At 38.7% G+C, this 21,970-nt stretch overlaps 1 protein-coding gene across 11 annotated transcripts in view; it reads left to right on the top strand.

Annotated features, from left to right (window-relative positions):
- The window catches only part of QTMAN (queuosine-tRNA mannosyltransferase), a 171,253-nt gene that overhangs the window by 113,657 nt on the left and 35,626 nt on the right, over positions 1-21,970 (top strand). The window lies entirely within an intron of this gene.

Here is a 21,970-nt window from a genome sequence, read left to right as displayed (position 1 = left end):
TGAACACTAAATGATAAAGGGTGATAATATGCCATTCTTGAGACTTCTTGGCTCTTACCTAACACATCAGAAAGTGATTGTTGAATTTTAAATAGCCATACAAATGGATGACATAGAAATTTAACTTTGCTTTGACCTTATTCTAATTCACAAGATGACTGCAAAATGACTTTGTTACATCTGAATGTATGCTGGATGCTAAATCACTCCAGAGTATAAAATCTTTGTTTTGGCATAATGTTGATGCATAAACATTTGTACCCCATACTAACCCTATAAACATCACAATCCATCAGTACAATTACAAAAAAGATTGTTTGTTTTCACACTTAAAGCAGACATGAAATAGAGTGTCCTTAACTTAATCACCACCTTGATTTACCACATTTGCATATATTTGCATATTAATTGGACTACAGATTAAAATTGGTTTTGTAATTTTAATTAAGTGTCCACAAAGGTAAATGATTAGAACTGTTTAAAATACATTCTGACATAAATAGCAGTAAAAGCTTTTGTGATGATGTTTTTGTGGAATTACATTCAGAAAGTGGCCTTTTTATGATAGTAATTTTAATCTTAAATAGAATTATACAGTCAAACAGAACTGTGGATTCATAATCATTTTTTCAAGATTCATTTAATATTTTGCTGATTTGCAGCACTTGATGAAAATGTACTGTAGGTTTAGTTGATTGCAAAATTGGGCCTGTAGAGCTGATAAACTGAGGGTTTAAACCCTCAGTCTTTATATTCGCCTTACACATTTCAAATGTGTTATGTATCCACATGTAGACAAGGGCTGGGTTGTTTTTATTTTTTTCAAGTTGAGAAATATAGAAGCTGTCAGTAATGGATGATCTATCGTGTGAAGATGTAATCACCTCCATGGCCCATCTTCCTTCAGCAGGGATGGTGAAGCACAGGACGTTTCAAAGCCTTTTCCATCAATCACTGCAGGTACTAGAGGAATCATTCTTGGTGTTGTCAAGGGAGGATGAGCCTAAGAGGCAAAGCTGTGCTGTCAGGACTGCTCTGCTGGAGGCAGGGGGTGTTGATACCTGACCAGTGATGTCAACTGGACCAAAATGTCAGACCGAACTTAATAAAACCAGAGCATTTGTGGTTAGAAGGGCTCTAGGAATTGGGTTCTTAATGCACCTCTGATGCCTGCCTCTTCCTTTGGGGATCAATTAATGCTTTCTCCCAACACTTACAGAGCATCAGTAAGGACAGGTTGTTAGCCTGGATTGCCAAGGTGAGCTTTGCCTGCCTAATGAATTGGTAAAAGGTTTTTTATTATATTCCATAAGTTGGTCAGCAGCAGGCATTCATTAGGAAATAGACCATCTTTTAGTTAAATATAATATCCAGTTTATGTTTTACAGTATTAGTTTACTGCATGGCTTATGAGACAAAATAATGAAATAGCTGTTGGTTTTGGTTTGGGAGCAGATTAGGTAAGTGCAGCTTTAAGAGAAATAACATTTAATTTTAAAGTTACTAGAATTTAACAGTATAGCAGCTTTGCCTACTTTTAAGAAAAGAAAAGATTGGTGAGAAGTCAGTAATGAATTCACATTAGGCTCTTTTCTAATTTTCTTCAGAGTTTTGAGCTGTTCTTAAGATTTATGTTGTTCCTAATTTCATATAGTTTATGTCCTGTGTTTGAACCCTGGCCATTTACTACCTTGCTGTCTCCTCAGTGTACATCAGGGAAAAAGAAATAGAGAAACAGTATACTTGGGTCTCGTCATGCTTCACTGATTTGAAATAATTTTCCTGTTAATGGTGTATTTAATATTTAGTTTTCCTCCTACCCATGGTGATGCTTTCAAGTGAGAGTAATAAAACTTTTGGAGTGTTCCTGTCTGTGAATCTTGACATCGTTTTTTGTGTTGTATTTAAGCTCCAGCCTAAGTAGGCAGAGTAAATTGCAAGTCAAATCTGCTGGGCTATTAATATATCAGAAAACAGATTTCTTATCATGCTCTTACATAAAGTACAATTATTTCTCAATCTGATATTATTTTGTGTCTGTTAAATATTATTCCTGATGTGCTTTTAGATTTCTGTTTATGTAGTGACTAATTTCAGTGTCAAACTGGTTTAGGTTCCTCATCTTAGAAACATTGCAAAACTCATTTTAAAAGCCCGATCCAGAGCTCAGTCAATGCATGAATTCCTTGTGTTAAGGCTCAAATTGGTATTAATTGAAGCTGTGGCCTGGGTGAGAAGTGCTGGTAGATTAAATCTGGAAAAAGAGCTGTGATAATATTAGTTTAAAAAAAAAAAAGACCAAAAAGAATGGAACAGTCATTGAATGAAGTATCGAGGAACAAACCTGCCAGACAAGTGCCATTATGATTTTTCAAATGGGCATGTAAGCTTGATGTCTCGTTAGATTAAATTGTTATGGATGTCCATCCATCTGTGGAAAAGATGGTTATTTCTAGTTAGGGCATTGCCTTCCCTTTCTAATGCATATCTCACTAATACCAATCATCCCTGTGGCACCTGAGGATCAGAAAGCTGAAATGCACATCATCTGCAACTGTTTTGGGGATGTTGTTTGAAAGTTGAACCTTGCTTTCAATCCAGCTCCGTTGCAACCATAATTGTATTATGGAAACTCAATCATCCCTGAATTCGGGGAGCCAGCTTTGAAGTGGCTGGTGTCAATTTTTTTTTTTTTTTTTTTTTGAGATCTGCTTAAATTTAGAAAAAATAAAATAAAAAATGAAGGGCTTAAGTGCGGTTGGTCTTTAATGAGACTTGAACTTCTAACGCTTAAGTCCATTGTGAAGCTGGAAATTAGGCTCTGAGGATACTTGGTTCTTTGGAGTTAAGTTTAGACACCTGATCCCACATCATCCTTCTTTGAGATGAATAGCATTAAAAATGTATTTCTCTGAAGAGACTGGTTTTAAAAGTAGACCTATTCCTAAAAAAAACCCAGACTGTTTACTTGCTTGAGAAATCATCTTCCTCTGTTGCTGCCTCTTCAACCCAGTAAAAACCAGGTGGCTTGAAAATGCCTGTTTGAGGGCCAGCACACCCTTCCCATCCAGGGAGGGAGCTGCTACCATGTCAAACTATTTCTTTCTCATTGCAGGCCAACAAATTTGGCTCATTCTGTATCTTCTCTCAGTTATTTGAGCCTATAATGCCCATTTGCCCCTCTCTTTTAAATCGCTTTTCCAGCAGAAGTTTTTTTGCATTTTGGGTGTGCAGGCTGTTCTATCCACAGCTGTAAGTCAGGAAATGTCATTAAAAGAATCACAGAAACATTTAGTTCGTAAGAGCCTTCCAAGATCCTCAAGTCCAGCCATTAACTGTAAGAAGATGGGAGCTACTTCAGTTCTCTTTCCACTGAAGAGCTGCATAACTTTGGGCAAAACTGTTCCCCTTCTTCACTTACCCTACGGTTGAAATGGGGCTAATAAGGCTTATAATTTGTATGCTTAGTATGCAAATTGGCAAAGTAAAGCATGCTTAAAAAATGGCCAGGGAACTTGGAAAGCTATTTTTCCTAATAAATCTGGGAAAGAAGAAAGTTGCAAAATGTGGTCATCTAATTGCATCTTCACCGAGCATGTGGTCTAAGTGCAAATGTGACTTCAGTGTATAAATCCCTTCAGAAAGTCAATTTTGCCCCAAGAGGAATGGGAGCACACTCAGCAGACTGCAAGAGGATGGGATGCTTGCAGCATTTCTTTGCAGCATAATTGCAGCCTCAATGAACCATGAATCCAGCCTAATTAACATAACTGGAACCACAGCAATCATGCTGCCATTCAATTTAGGTTTGGAACATTCCGGTGGAGTATCACAATTCTGCTTTTTATTGTTGAGGCGCTGTGGAGAAGTGCCCACTTGCTTTCTTGCTGCTGCCTTGGTGAATTTTTATTATTTTAGGAGAGCTTGGGAACTTCAGAAATGGAAGACCATTGGCTTGATGATTCCATCACTGAATCTACAAATAACACTATATTACTTCCTATGAAAAGGTACCTAGGCTGTTTAGTATATGGTAAAACTCAAGGATAAAAGTACCAGATTTCCAAGTTAGACACAGGTCCTGAATTGCATTGGATAGCTAATGGCAAACAATTCTGGGACTATTTTGAGTTAAAGGACTGCATTTCCAGAATATTAAAAATGGCATCTATTACTCTTTGTAATCACTATACCTAAGATAAACCTTTTATTAGGAAAAAAACCCCAGATTTTTTTGTTAATGTGTTGCTTTATAAAAAATGTGTTTTACTGTTCTGTTGGTTGTGCTGCGGTAAAATGAGGAAGCCACAGAAGTAGATCAGGTACCACTGGTCTTGGCATTAGGGCAAAATAACCACTTTTTTGGGGCAGAGAAGCCAAGGGGCTGCTGAATATAGCAATAGGTAAAAAGTTGGGACTGGAGGTGAGGGACAAGGAGGCTTCCTGCGTCTCTTGGCTATTAGATGATGGTACTTAGTGCTGGCAGTGAAGCCACTTCTAACTGATATCACAGCTTGGATGGGTGAATCACAGAGTCATTTATCTTGGAAAAGCCCTATAAGACCATTGAGACCAACTGTGTTTTGGAAATTTTAGAAAAATACTCCAAGGTTGTTTTCTGGTTTGTGAATTCTTTGTCTTGTTTGAGGATTCTTTGATTTGTAGCATTTTCCTTGGATGTAACTTCAGCCCTTTCCACTGATTCAGAAAATTCTGTATTCCTGTTGACTCCCAGACACTGAATTTCCAACTTTTTGTCTTTTTTTTTTTCCCCTTGATGAATTTAACTCAGAAGTGAATTCTGACACTTTCCACTCTAAGCATCTGAGTATAAATTTATCATTAGGGAACTCAAGGCCTCTTTTTGGGCTTGCTCATTTAGTTTTCTGCAAGTTGTAACTTAAAGTTAACAGTTAATTATAACGAGAGGTAGCTGATGTAAACTATACCCTCTAAGTTTGCATTTATCTGTTTTTAACGTCCTGTGTATAGCTCAGTCTACAGAAAATATATTATATTATTATTGAATCAGAAAGTGAAGAAATCTGACTTCCCACAGTGACTCTTCTTCCCTCCAGCCTCTGAACAAATCCCACGGTGGGAGTGGACTGTGGGAGGCTCTGGGAAGTTCTCTGTTTTAAATCTGGGTTTTAGGTGTTGGTTAGTCATTCCCAGGAGGCTTCATACATGCTTTAGCTGAGACTCTCCAGTTAAACATTTATTAAAGGTGGGGTCAATCAAAGGGCTGGCTGCAGTTGAGGAAGAGCTGAAGGAAGTGCAGAGAACAGCTCAAGTGGTTGGTTCCTGGAAGAATTGAGTCTATGATTCATCTCTTTGGAAGTGAAGGAGCAGAAAGCAGTGCCAGTGAAATATCACAAAGGGTTATGATAAACATCCCAACGATGGGGAGAGATCGTGGTCTTTCAGCATCTTTATTCCCTGCAGCTGTGATGTGTAAGCTCAGGAAGATGACTGAACATTGATACTTTCAGAGTTCAATAGCCACACTTGTTATTGAAGGCAGTTACTCAGAATTGACAGAAGAAACTATTTCTGAGGGGAGTTTCCAAGTAGAGATCATATTTCTAGTTTAGAGTGCAACAAACCCAGGGTATTTGAATGGCTGTCAGATCTGGGGGGGAAAGAGAATAACTTCTCTGTGGTAAAATATTGCAAAGGAAATAATCTCCTTCAGAACCAGTATTTTTTATTGTTTGTAGGTGCAAATTCAAAAGTGACTCAGATCAAATGTGTCAGAAGTAATTTGAGTGTTTGGTATTTTAAATCTAATGGCACTGTTTCCATAAAACCTCCTGGCTGCTGTTAAAACATTTATATATACTTTTCTGCCTTTTATACAAATTCATGAAATAAGGTCCTTGAAGACACTGAAAAATTTAAGCTGGTCATTCTTGCTGAAGTAAAATGATGAAAAAAATGTTAAGAAATTACATCTGTAGACAAATCCACCCCTTTCCTCTCTATGCTGTTTGAAGATGTGTTCAGCCTGTTTGAGTGCATAATAATGGCAAATTTTCACCTTTGATATCTGGCACTGTGTTACTACTATGAGGTTATTTTTTTAATGAGTCACTGCTAGGGCACTGAAGAAGTAAGTTAAGGAATATTTTAAGGACAGGTATATTTAAAAAAAACAACAAAAAACCACCCAAAATTGTACGTGAAGACTTTGTGTGCCTCAAACTGGGAGGCACAACTTTAGTAGAGATGGAAAACAGGGAAAGCCATGGGAAAAGAAATGGTTTAAAACTAAGGGAATGGTGATGACCAGACAGAAAAGGGAGCTGAAATTCTGTTGTTTTGGGGACTGTGACCTACTGCAGCGACTGGTGAGCTCCTTTCAGTGAAGAAATTTTCCCAAATATCCAACCCATACCTCCCAACCCAACTTTTCTCGTCCTTTCACTTTTTGTTTGGGAGCAAAGCCTGACCCCCACCCAGCTACCCCCTCTTCTCAGGGAGTTGTGCAGAGCCAGAAGTTCCTCCTGAGCTCCTTTTCTTCAGGCTGAGCCTCCCCAGCCCCAGAAAAATGGGCTCTGAGACACAAACCCCAAAGCCTCTGGCTCCAGTCTCTGCTCCAAACAATTTCCTGAGCATCCAAAGGAGCACTAACCCTGTTAAAAAAAAACAACAACAAAACAGGACTTTGATTAATTTTAAGGTGATTGCCTCTTAAGAGACTCTGAAAATGGGTTTTCAATTAACAATCTAGTTTACATAAAAGGCACATATTGATGAACATAGTCCATGACTTTTTGCTCAGTCCCATTTTTCTCGTCTAATTCATATGCAGAAGTTAAGATTACCAGTGATCTCAGTGTTTACCAAAATCTGAGGGACTTAGAGGTTAATGTTTTTCTCATTTTCTGGTGAGAGTTCCATCTTCCCTTTTCTTCACAAGAACAGTAAAGGGAAAGGAGGGATCTAATTTCGGACAGCACCCAAAGGTACTGATGATCCATCAAGAATTTGCTGGATGCTCTCATGAGAGCTGAAAATTCCCTAACGCTTTTTTGGCATAAAATTCTTTTGAATATCTGACAGCCAGATATTTCCTATTGATATTTGTAATTATTTTCAATGCCAGGTCTCACTGATTGAAAAATTTGAGTTGCCCATCCTGCTATGAGGCCTTCTCCTGCAAAAGGCAGAATTATATAAGTACAAACATAATTGTGATGTGAAAATACTGGTGGGACACCTCTTAAATTAATCATGCAGCCCTCCTTAAATATATCTGATCATGAACCTTACCTTCAAATCATAGCCAGTTATATGAGAAGAGCTGATTGCACTCAAATTGTGGAGAGGATTTTTTTCCCCCAGAAATTGCTTCTTTAAAAAAAAATAAATAAAAGGCATATTTTAAGAATTCTGACTTCAGACAAATAATCCAAAATTGATGCTTGATTGAAGCTAAAGAACCAAGCACAATTTATTGCTTTTCAAAATTGCAGTGAAAATACTACCCTTCTGTTTGAAGGACCTCCTAAAAATATCCCAGTGGTTATTAGTGGTGACTTGAATTAGTTGGAGGTATAGGCATATTTGGTATCAGAGCAAAAAAGAAACACTTAGTATTTTTAAACCCCTGAGTCTTAAAGATCACACAATGTTGTTATATTTGATGTGGTACATCAAACTGTCTATCCAAACTTCTTCTAAAAGATAGAACTATATCTTCTCACTCTGTAGGCTTGCTATACTATGAGTATATATTTAATTTGTCTATTAATGTATTTATTTGTATGTTTTAAGCCTTCTCTTCTTGTTAAAGCATCTTTTCCTTAATGCTTTAACATGAATAAATGACTACATAGAGCTGAAGTTCTTGAGTCCACTTTGCCCGGAGTGTCACAGTGGGTTGGGTTTTCCATTTGTGAAGGACCTCAGAACATGAAAGTCCAGCTCTGTGCAGGGGCTCAGATTAGATCTGAATGCAAGGAAAAGCAACAAAGGTCCACAGAATATCTGGAATCTGCAAATACTTCCTGTGCTTAACCTACACTTTCGTTGCGTGACTGTAAAGAACAGCAAATCTTTGTTCTTTCCCCTCTCAGTTCCCATTCAGTCAGCTCAGAGACACAGGAGAAAGGTTTTGGGGAGCAAAGCTGTTATCAGCCTTCCTACAGTTTGCATCTGATTCTGTCAACAGTGAGTACATCAAACCCAGGAGCTTACAGCCACTTTTAAAACATCAGAAAAGTTTTGTAAAATCATACATGTATACACATTTAATTTATATAACTTACAAATTAATATGAACAGAGATTATGAGTGTGAAGTTACTTTAGGCCTTTAAAGTTTAGCTCATATTTGAGTTAGTAAGAGTCAGAGCTCTGTTTTTGGATTCATAAGGGAATTACATCTGCCTTAGGTAGAGAAAGAGCAAGAGTTTACCTTGCTAAGATAACAAAAATGTTCATGCGGGGTAATTAGACTTCTAGAAAGTCACAGAATAATATCCTGAGTTGGAAAGACCCACAAGAGTCATGGAAGTCCAACTCCTGGCCCTGCACAGGACCACCCTAAGTCAGTCAGGCTCATCCATTTATGAAAACCTACTGGGGCATTTCTTGGGTCTGTGATCCAGGAGGTTCTTCCAGTTAACTTTATTTAATAAAAAGATGAGAAGATCTCAGACAGGCCTTTCTTAACCTCTGTGCCTGCCAGGAAGGTGTTGGTTTAGCAGCCTCAGGTCTGCTGGATCTGTGCACAGGTAAGGTTGCTGACCATAGGTTCAGTGTTGCATATGCAGAGTACAGAAGGCTATAACCTACAATTACTTGGAGCTAGAAATGTGGAAAGAAAAAATAGTCCATTGCTTCTCACAGGTCAGCTCATGTGATTTGAATCTGGAATGAATTAATAGACTAATCTTGTTCATATATCATCAGCTGCAGAGGTATTATCAAAGAACTTGTGTCTCTATTGACTGGAACACCTCTATGTAAAACCACCTTGTAATTGCTCAGGCACGCTGAATCAGACTACTCTGCCTCAAAACAAAATAGAAAATATACATATATGGAATGTCCCAATCATCATTCTTATCCTCATCTCAACAAGGTTGCTGTTTTGGCAAACCTTTGTAAAAGCAATCCACTCTTTTCAGTTAAAAGCCATTCGTATGGCAACAAACCACCATTCTTCCCTTTCTATCTGTGTTCATTCATTTAAACTCCAAAGCTTTCCAGCTTACTTCTTGAATTTATAGCCAGCTGGCTGCTGTGTGCAGTATGAACATGTTCTGACTGTGCATGACATGTTTTTATCTCATTTAACCCATAATTGTTGTGTTCACTCCAGGCCACAGCTCACCTGTGGGTATTTAATATTGACTGTGCAAGTTTCCAAAGTCATTTCCACCTCCTGGCCTCTGACAATCTGCTGTTGTTAAGTCAAAAATAAAGCTCAACCCCAAAACAACCACCCAAAACCCCCTCCTTGGAACAGATTTGGATAAAATGAATGTGTTCAAGATGGTGGGCCATAGCTGAGCCAGGTCCTGTGGGATTAATGCCCACTTTTTGACATTTAAAATAAACTTTGGAATGACTTTTTAACATAAGCACTTTAATAGCAAGTGAGGAGGGGGTGGTAAGGCAGAGAAGGACATATGCAGCTTTTTTTTTTCCTTGATTGATGATTTTTCCAAAGTTAGTTTGATAAGAGATACCTCTGTATTAGCAGGTTTCTGCAGTCTTAGAGGTCAAAGTCAAAGAAATCCAGTGGAAATGAAATGAATAAATGAATTATCTGCCCTAAGTTACTGAATCATCAATGAGAAGCTTCCATTCAAAGCATGAATATTAAAATTTGTTAGCATACTTCAGCTTTGTAGGAAATAGAATATGTTATTATTTTTTTCTTCATGCAACACCGCTGGTTGCTAAAAGCAGCAATAGAACCATTAATTAATAGTAGTAGTCCTGGATAATGTCATAATAAGCAATACAACGTATTAAAGCACATTAATTCTTGCCAGCTATCAGGAGGAACTTTTAGATATTTGAAAGGCCCATTAGGTTTGTTTACATTCTGAGTGGAAGCTGGTATGCTTTGGCAGAGGCTGAACCACACTTTAGTACTTTACTCCAATGGTGTTGAATTTCCTGACTGTCGTGCACAGTCTGTAATATATTGTCACCACTTCAGGGCAGCCTGGCTCTCCAGGACAGAGGGTAAAACCCAGACCAGGGCATTCCCCAATGCTAGGGTGTCTTTGCTGCCATAAAAACGAAAATAACTGAAAAATATATGTAACAGAAGCAATTTTCCACAATGGAAAAGGTAGTCAAGGAATCAAACCCATGCCTTCAGGTGTATTAACATAACAGAGCAACAAAAATGTGCTGGGCTTTAAATTGCACTAACAATCTGGAAAGGATTTTCCAACTGGAGTTATGTTAAGTGTTAATAGTGAAACCTGGGTGCTTTTTCCTTTGATCTCTCTTCGAGCTCATATAGAATAATAGGATCAAAATAAAATGCCATTTATATGAACACCTTGTTCTTTTGATCTCGGCACCAAAAGTTCTGTCTGCGGCTACAGCCTGGCAAACAGTGCATCTGCTCCTTTTACTTGGACCTTCTAGTTACCATAGCTTTTAATAAGTGGTGTCACAGACAATTTTCTGTGCAGTTCATGAACTTATTTGTCATTTTTGCCCTAAGAATCTGTGACTACCCTTTCAGAAAAATTTAAAATAAGGTATACAGGACCTGTAAACTATTGGCTTCTGGTTGGTTGTGCATATGCATGTTGAATGTATGATTTAAACATCTGTATAACTGCAGTGTTTCAAAGTATAAAATTAGTTGTCCTTCGAGTACTTGGACAAAAATGTTGAATTAGTGTAGGCTGAATGAGAGGGAATGTTTGAGGGGGAAGAACAGTTGAGGTAATGGTGATTTTCATAGGTGCTAGGTTCAGGATCCCTGCTTTTTCCATCAGGGAGGTGATGGGCCCTGTGATGTCTGGGCCAAGCCTTTCTCTTCATCACCCACGTCTGCAGGAAAGAGCACAGAAGGGTTACACCTGGTACACCTGGTAGTTATGGATCTCTAGTTTTATGTTGAAGTCAGATGCTCTATGGATGAATATGAGCACCCTTCAACTCTTTATTCCCCAGGGCTGATGGTCAGGAACATTCCTTTGGAAGTCATTGTTGCAAGCACTTAAAGTAAAACCACTTCCTTATGCTCTTTCAAATCTCTTAGTAAGATTAATTTTTCTCTTTGACTCTCCTGAAGCAGCTGAGCTGTTTATTCTGATGACTGATTATGTCTCATTGTGATCCCTGCTTTAGCTGTTGTAACCTCCCAGAGCAGAAGAGCTGGGTATGAAGCACTGTGCCAAATGAAAGCAAATAAACCCAAGTCCTGCAGTTCACCAGTGTCATAACTGCTGCTGCCCAGGAAGAGGGATTAACAAGTGAAGAAACACTAGCTAGGGGAGATCCAGTGGCCAAGCTGAGTCTTGGGTGTCAAATGTCTCTCTCAAGCTTTGCATCCCTCTGTAATTTATATTTAGCTGCTAAGCTGGTGTGATAGGAGCAGTCAGCTTGTGAGGAACACTGCTGGGAAAGTGTTCGGGCTCTTGCTGAAATGGCTGCACTTGAGCTTGTGGCACACAAGCTGTCCTCCAGCAAGTTTTTTTTTTCAGACTTAGTTGGCTCTCTGCACTCTGTCACAAGGCAGGAGTGTTCCAGAGAGCCATAACCATGGCTATAACCTATAACCCTCTTCTTATAAAGTAGTGCAGTGTAATTCATTGTGTGCAATAAAGATACTGAGCTGGTTGGAGCACCAGAAGCAGCAAGGATGTGTTTGTGCAGCACTGCACTGGGACTGGGGCATCCTGCTGGGATCAGGTCTCTATGCTAATGCAGCCACTCTGCCTCCAGTCCTTCCCTAAGCAGCACAGAACTAATGTAGGAAAGTTTGCTGCTGAAGTTGCCCTAAAAGGCAGTATCTGCCCAACTCTTAATTTGAGCAGGTTCTGTGTCCCTGTTCATCTTCCACCAGTTCTCATTTCCTATCCCAGAATTCAGAGCTACTTTTTTACATCGATTAAAGGAAGGTTGTGGGACTCTTTGGCCAAGGAGTTAAAAAGCTACAAAGATGGGTAGTTTCCCTCACTACAATAGGAATGTGATTGCCCTAGTTCTGTGGTTAGCGTGAAACAAGTCAGCTCTGTCATGAAGTCAGTGGGGTACAAGTTAATACAAGGTAGTAAAGGAATAAAACAGCAAAGTCCACAGTCTTTTATGACAAAACCAGTATGATCCTGCTGCAATATAAGGCCCTGCTGTGAGTGGTATTTTCTGATGCTTGGATAAGTGCAATTTACATATATACAAAGTGTATGAATAAAGTTATAAAAGTATACTTGGTATTTTACTTTTTTTTTCCCCTTGAAAGTAATTTTCTATTGTTCAAACTTTCAGCTTTCACTGGTTTTGTTTCCAAAAACCCCAAAAGGAAAAGAAAATAACAAAAGTCCATAAAGGCAAAAGGGATATGTTCTCATTTCAGTTCACAGAATTTCCTGCCTTTAAACAATACAAATATATGCCCTTAGGTTTCCAACATGCTGGAAGGATACTGAATCCTTGAAACAGATCAAATTAAAAGCAAGTCCACTATAGCAACATCAAGTTGTAGCAGCATGTCCAATAGATCTCAACAAGAATTTGTTGAGGGGGTTTTAACCATGTTGCTAAGACTTACAAAATTCTAAGCTGCTGAACCCATGAGTGAATTAACACTTAGAAACAGCAAGTTCTAGGCTGAGCTAGTAAACAACAGTGTACAAGTAAAATCTGATGCTTAATTAATTGTTACCTGTTCACTACAGGCCCCATACAAAGCAGTTATTTAATATGACTTTGACATGTTTGCACAAGCAGAGCAGGTGTGGGCAGTTGGTGTGCAGTTTTCAGTATCACAGGTAGCTCAGTGATGGCATCAGCATTTTACAGAATTTCCAGGGACTGTGGCTCCCCAGGGATTCTTCTGGCACCCAGATGCTGAAAGCCAGATGATGAGGGTTCACAGATCAGCATCACTGTCATCCTGATTTACACCAGAGCAGAGTCCAAGGGTTTTGTGGTGTTTTTCCCCCTGTAAAGACACTGCTACTAGTATTAATATTTTTAGAGCTTTTTGACAAAAACTTGATCCTTTCAGAGCAAAACTGGAGGCTTCTGGCATTTGAACAATTAATGAGATTGGGACCTACTGTCAAAACTGGGATTAGAGCTTGGAATTTCCTCTAGTCCACACTGCCTGGTTGAGATACAAATGCTACACATTTAAACTTCAGTAGTGCAAAAGCAAAATGCAAATTAATATAGTAATGCATTTTCAAATGGAGGTCAAAGTCTCTGCATTAGCAGGTCCTGGGGGCCAGAGCCAGTTTACTGGACTATCCAATTCAAATGCCCTGTGGCTGGGATAGCACCCAGGCACAACAGGCAAAAAAATGCTTTTTTCTTACTCTTTGAATATTGTATTATTGCCAAAATGTGGTTTAATTTTTGGTGTGCATACAATTATTATTTTTAATTAGTTTCCCTAGTTATTTTTCAGTTAAACCTTCATATGAAAGCAGACTTCATTGCTTTTTTATTTCTTGGGATACCTGAGAAAACTCTTTATAGTTCAGGTGAAGTATGTGTTTTCCTGGGAAGCACACAGAAATTTGCATTTGCGCCGGCGAGTGAATTATCAAAACCAGATGTAAGCAAGTGGAACATTTTACATAAATTTATTAAAATCATTATTTACCTGTAAGTTATAAGAAGGGCTTAGTTGCACTAGTTTGCTGCCAATATGTACTGCCAATAATCTGCCAAAAAGCAGCTTGCTGACAAAATCCCTGAAATGGTTTGCTTATGATTGCACAGAACACTACAACCCCGAGTCAAATGAAAACCTACTATAAACGAACTCTTTGATGGTAGATTCGCTGGAATATGGTATTGATATATGGTGTACAGTTTATATGGATTATGTATACTGTGCAAGAAATATGGATATCTATTAAGGGTAACATGATATGTAATCGGTTAGGACAGTTATTGTTTTCAGTGTTTGCTAGGAATAAGATCACAGGGCGACTGCTCAGTTCTGAAAAACAGATTATTCCTATGCTGCCCAAAGCACCAGCACGCCATTTCTCCAATTAATACAGAAGGGCTATTGAAAATGTAAAATATCTCACATCTATACAGAGTAATTTTAAAGGCAACTTTACTTCTAGGAACAATTTATACATTACATAAACTTGTATTTTTCATCCAAGTATCATTTCGAGAAAAGCAAGCCTAAATATTGGAGGCCATGGGGAAACATAATATTACGATAATGTTCTTTGGTGCGGTTTGGAAGGTTTTAGGAAACATTTGGAAGTATTTTTCTCATAAAATCACTTAACTATTGAAGTGTTATGATAGCACTCCCTTCTGCATTGTGTATGTTGCAATGCAGCCTGGTTAAAGGGGACATTCATCCCCTGTATCCTGATTAGAAGTAGTTCCAAAAAACAGGAAATTATATGTTATAGGATCCTGGTTTTAGTTTAATTAAAAATAAAAAATCAGGTGTGATATCAATTTTCAAACACCCATTTCCAGTTGTGTTTAGCAAGAGAAGATACTGTATTGGGTAGAACTCTTTGTGAAATTTGCATTCTCTGAATAAGCACTTGAGAGCTCAGCTAGTATTTTTCTGTTTAAGAAAACACTAATGAACATGACCAATCCTTTAGAATCCTAAGGAGCCTTAAAAACCTTGCAATTCTCAGAAACCTAACTTTTTTTTCCCCATAGTGCATTTCATTCTTTTGAACTTCTGCAGAAGCAGAACTTAAGTCAACAATTTCCAAATTTCTGGCAGTTGTTATCAAGAGGACTCTTAAGGCTCCAAAAGTTACTTTGTGGTGTCAGTGCAGCAGATCTACATGGTCATAGTGTTTAATTATAGAGAAAATTACTTTTTTTTCCTGAACTATGAATTAATCCATGTATTCATATCTTGAGCAAAAAAACACATCAGTTATTTTCACCTGCACTATAAAATATGTATTTTAGTTCATTACCATCTTTCTGAGAAGCTCTTCAATTATCATCATTCCATTTCTGGAGAATGATAGGCACAGAAATTATAACTGCACAGATTCTTGTAGTTAGTGTTAAAGGATTTCAGAGAATGGAAGACGTGAAGTCAGAAATAATATATTTAGGGTCAAACTCAGTCTCCTTTGATGTCAAAGAGAACTTTGCCTCTCACTTTGTCTGTTTCACTGCAGGCTAGTGTTTTGCATGGATTTTGGGGAATAATTTTTGACGCAGTGGCACTGGTGGCTGCCCCATCCCTGGAAGTGTCCAAGGCCAGGCTGGAGCAGCCTGGTCTAGTGGAAGGTGTCTCTGCCCATGACAGGGAGTTGGAACTTGTCTTTGAGATCCCTTACAAACCATTCTGTGATTTTGTGAATGAGATTTGAAGAACACTTTTGTTAGAATCCTGGTCCTCTGGGGTGTAGGCTTTAGAGTGCACCTGGCATGGGGATCTTAATGTTAGAAATTAAAGTGTAATACTGAGGGGAAGGTTAAGAGGTCAGTTTGAGCATCCTCATTAGACTGACCTGCAGGTATGACATCTTAGAGCATAAAAAAATAGGAGTGTTGTTGAATTAGAGCTAAATAGATTGGAAAGAAAAGTATAAATTTTAATTAGAAGTGGGAATTTTGACAGTGTCAAATGTGGATGTTGGATATTGAGGGATTTCACTCAGAAATTATTTGGAAAAACAGGTGGAAGTTATGATTTGAGGAAAGAGACTTATCCTGTTGGCCTTCTTCTCTCTTTACTATTGGGGTCTCTCTTGCTTTCCTCATCTTCCTTCTCCACTGAGATGGACCAAGTTGAGTCCAAGCCAGCTGCCCAGGGTTGGTCTGGATGCAGCCTCTCTTCTCCAGGACCACCTTTGGATCCTGATAATCAGACACCCACTGGAGTGTCAGGGTTGTTGCATTCAGCTAATTTGTTGCTAAAACAGCATTATTTTGGCTATTTTGTCAGAAATAAGTCAGACCTTGTGATATCCCTCCCTGGTTTATCTGGTTACACACCAGTTCTTCTCTCTGGCCAGGAAGGAAGATGTCCTGGTCAGCTTTAGCTCTCTCCTATACTGTTATTATTTAATATCTGCATGTGATAACTGCATTCTGGGCCTTTGGTGAGAGTTAAAATTTGACTGGAGGAGGCTCCTGAGCAACCTGGATGGCCCTTCCAACCTCAGTGGTTCCCTGAGTTTCTCCTCTGCCATGGAAAAGAGAAGGCAATGATCACAACTCAAATAAAATTTCATATTTCTACATCCTGCAGTTTTCAAGCAGGGAAATCAGTGTAAACCATGCATATTGTACCCAGGAAAAGGCACATTCTGCTGTGGGAAGACAAGCTGAGCCACAGACCTTGGATTTTCTTTTGCGATGCCCTTCCCAGTGCTTAATCTTGGCTCTGTTCAGTTTTCTTTCTGTTCTCTCTCTTTGCTCCTAATCCTTGTCCATGCTTATAAGCGCCTAATATTTATATGGCATTATCTGTGTTAGAGATTACTGCTGACAAGTAATCTCTTCCCTCTTCTGAATGAAGAATTACAGCCATTGCTGAAGATCAGAAAGTGAAATTAGATCCCCGAAAGTATGTGACAACTTCAATAAACCCTAATACCAAATTCCCTGAACGTTGGGGATCTTCTATCAAGCTTTTAGGTTTGAACTGTAGTACAGCTTCAGGACACCTGACCACACTCAGCAACATTTTTTTTTTTGCTGTAGGACAAAATATGACAGTAGTTGCAGAGAAAAAGAAAAAAAAATAAATGACTATTCTCCCAGTTTTGTAATTTCTTGCAATCTTTTGAGAAGTAGCTTAATATGAGCACCAACACCCCTTCCCACTCAGACCATTCCATAATTCTATTATTTTTAAACTTTTTAATGGCAATATTAAAGAAAAAAAAATCCATTGCACTTTCAGAGCTCTAACTTTGAGCCCAAATCTAACTGCATTTACAGAAGGACCAATTTTTATTACTTTTAAAAAATTTATTTATTTATACCATCCATCCTTGCAAGCTCTTGAGGCAGTTATGTAATTTTGTCTAACCTAAACCAGCACTCCAGTTCATCTTTCTAATGTGGTTTCTATTCATTGAGCAGTGACATCATGGCTCTCCCATTCTTTTTTTTGTTGTTGTTTTTAATAAAATGGTGCATGAAGTGACTCTTGATGCCATGGAAAAGAAACCAATCCCCATAAATAACTTTTCATTAGGGCAAATAAAGCACAGTGAATAAACACATACGGTGGAACATGGCAACATATTACAGAAAAGAAACGTGTGTGGGAAAAACACATCTGCTTCAAGGAAAAGTACATGGATTTCTTCAGAGCGGGGTTTCATGGCATAAATGAAAAGAAAATATATAATATATAAGTTGTGAGTTAAAAAATCTGTTACTCACAGTAGCAAATATTTAGATTGAAACTCTGAATTTCAGGATATTGAATTTCTATTACATATGAACTTAGTTTAATATTTAACCCGTCTTTTTAACTAAACATCTAGACCCAGTATGCAAAAAGGGAAAGTTTTCAAGGCTTACTCTTTGTAGAGCCTTCATAAAGTTTTAAAATTGACTGTTCAATGTATTGGAGAGCCTCAAAAAATCTGAATAAATAAAAGAAATTTGAAAACAAGTTGCTGTACTAAAATTAGATATCTAAGTCCTCACTGTTTGTTCTGAACTTTCAGTGTTTAAATATATATGAGTTATGCATAAAAGTAATACATTTTCCATGTTTTTTTAAATATAAGGGACAGTACCTTGTGGAATCTGTTGAAAGTGTTAATATTTGTGAGCTTTGATAACAATTCTTCATCTGGAAAGTTTCACATGTACAAGAGTTCACTACAACAAGTTAGTAAAAATAATAAAATGTTTCACCCATATTTAAAATAAGAATGTTGTAGCATTTTTCTTGCATGACTAGTGTGTTTTGTAACTAAGATTGAGAAAAACGGTGTGTCCTTCTCGAAAATGAAATCCCACTTCTCTTCTGTGGTGGCTCTCTAGGTGGTTTTATAGAATCATAGAGTAGTTTAGGTTAGAAAGGACTTTAAAGATAATTTCATGCCACCCCCTGCCATGAGCAGAGACACCTTCCATTATCCCAGGTTTCTCCAAGCCCTGTCCACTCTGGCCTTGAACACTTCCAGGGATCCAGGGGCAGCCGCAGCTTCTCTGAGCACACTGTGTAGTGTTTCACCACCTTCATGATAAAAAATACAAAACTTTAAAACATTCTTTCTTATTGCTAGTCTTTCAAGCCTGTGTCTGTTCTTGCTCCAGCCTTGTTTCTTTATAGCCATCATGGTGGTATAGAAGTCCTGCAAGCCCTTGATTTTTTTAAATGACTGAGATCTGGGCAAGTACTGGGTGGAGAGATACCTCTGGAAGGCGGCAGGAAATAATTAATGTGAGTCTGGAGGAGTAGAAATGTGCTGGAGAAAACGTAAACACAAAAAATGCACTAACTAGACATTGTCTTTTCCCAGCATGCTTCTGGGAAATGCACATGAACAGGTTTAGATGACTTTGTGTTGTTATTAGTTTATTTTCAGGTCATTTATTTAAGTGTCATAAAGAACATTAGCTGGTGGTTAGGGACTCCAATATCCATTATATCATTCCAATCATGTGGACAAGTTTATACTACACATGATTTACAGCGGTCTTTCCGCCGTAGAAATTGTTCTCCTCAGGTACAAGGTTTTATTCGTGGTTGTATTTAGCAAAATCCAAGTGGCTGAGCACAGAGACGTCTTCCAATCAAAGTCCAAAAATTAATGCCTTTCCACGAACACCGTGGATTGCAGCAAGAGCTGTTTATGGCTCTCTGCCTACATCTTTTATCATGTCTCCACTGTTGTTAGTAAAATATACAGAACTACTTTATGCCAAAACAATGGAAGTTAATGCAGATAACTTGTTCCAAAGTTAACCATCAAATAAATCTCTTGCCTTTTTTTTTTTTTTCAAACTGTTAAGTGAAATGGTGTTCTAAAACTTTTAAAAATTGTCAAGATGATGAATACTCTGTGTGTAATACAAGTAAATACCATGGAATTGATTGCACACACATGTCTTAAATAAAAGATATTAAAGAGTATATTCCAGAGAGAAATCGGTGGAGTTTTATCTAATATTATTAGGAATTCTGCAATGACAGATCAGATTTATAAGGATTGAAAACTAAGGAGGAAACCTGTTCAGAAACAGAAATGGTGCAGTGAGTGGATGGCTGGCCAGGAGATTAAAGACAGGCAGGGGGATACAGCCTGCCTAGGTAGCCTGACCTCTCACACCTCAAGCAATTTGTCTTAGCAGCAGTGATTTTTCAAAATATCTTAGTTAAATTTGGGCTGGTAAATCAGTCCTTTCAATGCAGTCATAACTTGGTAGTTTAGGAAAAATCCCTTAACCTGTTTCTCCTTCAGCTTTTCCCATGTGTAAATATTTAAAAGTACATCCTGATGGGGCTGTGTCTGTGCTTCAGAGGAGCCACCAGCAGCCATGTTTAGGTCTGTGACCAAAGGCTGAGGGAATTGGGATTGTGCAACCTGGAGAAGAGAAGGCTCCAGGGAGACCTTGGAACCCTTTCCAGTGCCTAAAGGGGCTCCAGGAGAGCTGGAGAGGGGCAAAGGATAGAGGAACGGAACTCAGGGAATGGCTTCCACTGCCAGAGGGCAGGGATGGATGGGATATTGGGAAGGAATTGTTCCCTGTGAGGGTGTGAGATCCCGGCATAGGTTCCCAGAGAAGCTGTGGCTCCTCCATCCTTGGAAGTGACCAAGGCCAGGCTGGACAGGGCTTGGAGAAACCTGGGATAATGGGGAGTGTTCCTGCCCATGGCAAGGAGCTTGGAACGAGTTGTTTTTTCAGGTCCCTTCCAACCCAAACCATTCCTGGATTGTAGAATTCTGTGTACGGAATTCAGCCACACCAAATTTGTACTTCTAAACTCAGAGAATCTGATGCTGGCTAAGGCAGTGTGATGGGAATAGTTTAATTCAGGCTCATTTGGGAGCCCAACATGTTTGTAACTGAGGTAGTGGATTTGGATGAGGATTTTTAATGTGACTGAACTTCTTCTGGTTATATCTCCAGAGCAGCTCCAAAAAGTGATGGTGAGCAGTAGGAAGAAAGGCAGATCTCAAAGGTTGTGACAGTAGCTTGAAAATGCAGTTTATTGTAGATAAAACAAAAATTATATGCCAAGGAACAGTGAGCCAAATCAAAGAATGCACATTACATGGAGTAGTTACACAGTGTACTGACTCGGGAAAGGAGATTTAGGGGTTTGAAGGAAAATCCTCAAAGCGATTAGTCAAGAGTGCAACTGCAGTAAAGCTCACGTAGTCTGTGTGTGTTTGTATTTCAGTAGTGATTTTGAAGAAAAATAGACTGTTTACATTTAAGGGTGCTCCATTGAAGGGTGAGGTGAATGATCCTCATTTTCAGGAATATTTGTTTTGACAGAGAGGGAAGGGAGTGGTTTGTTCTCAGCCCAGAAAGGAGCTGTGATGGAGTAAAACTCTGAAGAACTGTGGAGGAGGTTGATAAAGTGTAGCAAGTGTTGGCTTTAGCAAGTACTTTAATGAACAAGCTACAGTCTGTAAACATTTGGAAATAAAAAGAAAATGAAAAATTTAAATGTCTCTACTTACCTGGGAGAACCGTAATCACACTGAAAGGATATGAGTAAATAATATGTGAGTAAATTAACCTGAGGTACAGGCAGCTCTTTAGACTGAGGAACCTGTGGTGTCCATGATTGGAGTCCTTCCCATGTTAATTTAGAAGGGTCATGGTTGAATGAAGGAGCTTCACTCAAACGTTTCCTGGGAAAGGTCCTTAATTCTCCACTTCTTTAATTCAAATAGTAAAACTGGATCTGCTTAAAATGTTAAGTTTCATGTGTTACAAAATATGAGCTCTGTTGCCTCCATGTAGCTGTGCAAATGCGTCCTGCTGTTGGGAAGGGGTTTGTGCAGCATGGACATCAGGTGGAAGAGCCAGTGGTGTCTGATACTGTCTGTGGCACCTCAGGAAGGTCATGAGAAGCCCTGCCTGAGTTTCCTCATCTTAGTGTTCACTACTCACATCCTCACAACTCCTGAAAAAACATGGTGGTTTTATCCTATGAATGGATGTAAAACTCAATCCTGTCTCCCAGGTCTGGAGTTTTCTTTGTAAATTTTAATTATGTTTTCAGTTGGTCACTGTAGAAATTGCAGAATTATTAAGGTTCAAAAAGACCCCTGAGATCATCAAATCCAGCCTTTGACCAATCACCACCTTGTCAACAAGCCCATGACCAAAGTGCCATGTCTAGTCATTTATTGATCACCTTCAGTGACTCCACACTTCCTTGAGCAGTCCATTCTAATGGTTAACAATCTTCCTCGTGAAGAAATTCCTCCTAATGTCCAACTTGAACCTCCCCTGGCACAGTTTGAGGCCATGTTCTCTTGTCCTGTTGCTGTTCCTTGGGAGAAGAGGTCAATTCCCACCTGGGTCCATCCTCCTTTCAGATAATTGTAAAGAACAAGAAGGCCTCTCCATCTAGGATAAATGTAACGTAAATGTAGCTTACACTGTGATAGATAAAGGATTGCTACCAATATTAGAGGTAATAGTGGCAAAAATTTCAAGACTTTTCTGGCAGAGTTGCCCTCTTTCTTCCAGAGGCGTTTGCATTATTTTATTTTAGCAGGTAAATAGTTTTATTCTCCCTGTTGATGCATGTGTCATTAGGGAATGCATTGTTCTATTTCACAGGTGCCATATTCATTAAAATGAAATGTATC

Source organism: Sturnus vulgaris, chromosome 7 (assembly GCF_052056855.1).
Source record: "Sturnus vulgaris isolate bStuVul1 chromosome 7, bStuVul1.hap1, whole genome shotgun sequence".
NCBI classification, from domain to species: domain Eukaryota; kingdom Metazoa; phylum Chordata; class Aves; order Passeriformes; family Sturnidae; genus Sturnus; species Sturnus vulgaris.
Note: the sequence above shows the minus strand (reverse complement) of the source record. Positions and strands in the feature narration are given on the sequence as shown.